Here is a 1,842-nt window from a genome sequence, read left to right as displayed (position 1 = left end):
AAATCTCGGCTCACCGCAACCTCCACCTCCCGGGTTCAAGTGATTCTCCTGCTTCAGCCTCCCAAGTAGCTGGAATTACAGGTGCGTGCCACCATGCCTGGCTAATTTTTGTATTTTTAGTAGAGACAGGGTTTCACTATGTTGGCCAGACTGCTCTCCAACTCCTGACATTACATGATCTTCTCGCCTCAGCTTCCGAAAGTGCTGGGATGACAGGCGTGAGCCACCATGCCTGGTCTCTCCATCTTCTTCTTAAACATCAGTGCCAGGAACTGCTTAAAGGATGACTTCTTCTTGCACTTGTCCGAGAAGTCGCTCTCGATAAGGAGCAAGGGAGAGCTCTTTGTGATGGGCTTAATGGTGATGCAGGACAGGTCAAAAGGAGGTGGGATGTTGACCATGGAAGAAGGCGTGGAGGTGCCGCTGGACAGAGGGTGGTTTCTCTGGGAGAAACTCCCAGACAGGACAGAGAGATGTTCCTCTTTCCTCTTTATCCTGTGGTCATCTAACCCTGATCCTCCTGGCTCCCAGTTCACAGAGATGGGAACAGGAATCTCTTGGCCTTCCATGGAAAACAACCGAGGGTATAAAGTGAAGGCCCTGGGCTTTGCTGGCAAGGCCCTACTGGCTTCCAGGGGCTTCCCTTCCAGTGACAAAAGCTATTTCCTGCCTCCTCTGCAGCACCTCTGATGCCAGGGGCTGAGGAACCTACCTCAGATCTGGTTTCTTTGGTGGCAGTTTCTGGGATGGTTTCTGGCCCCTTCCCAAAGTGGGGCCAGGCCCTTGTGCCAATGTTCTTCCTGTCCACGGAGACCAGGCTACCGTCTGCTTCACAGTTCATTTCTTCTTTTGAGCCATAATAACCCAGGGCATCCAATGCAGCCTGCCCTCTTCCAGGGGCTGCCAGACTGGCAGGCCCCTCCCATCACATAGGGGTTGGCCAGTGTGTCATCAACGACCTCCTCCTCCTCTTCCCCTCCTCCTCCTGGGAGGCTTACTCCCATCACATAGAGGCTGGCCAGCGTGTCATCCATGGCCTCCTCCTACTCCTCCTCCTCCCCTCCTCCTCCTGGCAGGCCCACTCCCATCACATAGGGGTTGGCCAGCATGTCATCCAGGAAGACCTCCTCCTTCTCCTCCTTCTCCTCCTTCTCCTCCTCCCCTCCCCTACTCCTCCCCTACCTTTTCCTTCGGCAGGACCACCACATCAGGGGCTGTAGGACCCTCTGCTGCTCCATCTTGCAGGGAGCCATGCTGGCCACACAAAGCCCCGACCACGGGGTCTTCCTCCGCACACAGCCCCAACTTTGGTGCCTGCTCTGATTCTAAGCCTTTCATTGACTCAGAAAGAGGAGAACAGCTCTCACTACAAAAGAAGTGCTCTCGGTTGGGAAGAACTCGTAGGGGCTTCCTGTGAGAGAAAAAAGTTGTCCATGCAGTTGTTCTGGAAAAGGATGATCTGGCAGCTCTCCTCTGCAGGCTCATCCTGTGCGCAGTCCTCCAGGGTGGTGGCTGCCACTTTTGGTTGGTTTCCTCCTCGTGGTCAGGAGGTTCACTGAAGTCAACCTGCTCCCCAACTGTGACACCTGTGGCTTCTTCCCATCCCTCCTCAAGAACCTCAGGGCTGTCTGTGGCCATCTCTGCCTCCTGGACCCCATGGCCGGCTCCTTCTCAGGAGGCTCCTTGCTGGCTTCCTCAGCATCCTGTCCCATGTCCTCGGTGGGCCTGTCAGGACCCAAACCCTCATCTGCCCCTGCTGGGTCTGTGCTGGCACAGCCTTCCTCATCATACTCCTCTGCCTCCCGGGGATGTTGGGGAGCTCATGCTCCTCTCATGGATGTG

General features: G+C 55.8%; 1 pseudogene; it reads right to left on the bottom strand.

Annotated features, from left to right (window-relative positions):
• Nucleotides 1-227: 227 nt before the first annotated feature.
• Nucleotides 228-1,712, bottom strand: LOC108525368 (FYVE, RhoGEF and PH domain-containing protein 5-like; annotated as a pseudogene).
• Nucleotides 1,713-1,842: the final 130 nt, after the last annotated feature.

Source organism: Rhinopithecus bieti, unplaced genomic scaffold, assembly GCF_001698545.2.
Source record: "Rhinopithecus bieti isolate Rb0 unplaced genomic scaffold, ASM169854v2 scaffold_43261, whole genome shotgun sequence".
Classification (NCBI taxonomy): domain Eukaryota; kingdom Metazoa; phylum Chordata; class Mammalia; order Primates; family Cercopithecidae; genus Rhinopithecus; species Rhinopithecus bieti.
This window is presented reverse-complemented; position numbering and strand designations above follow the sequence as displayed.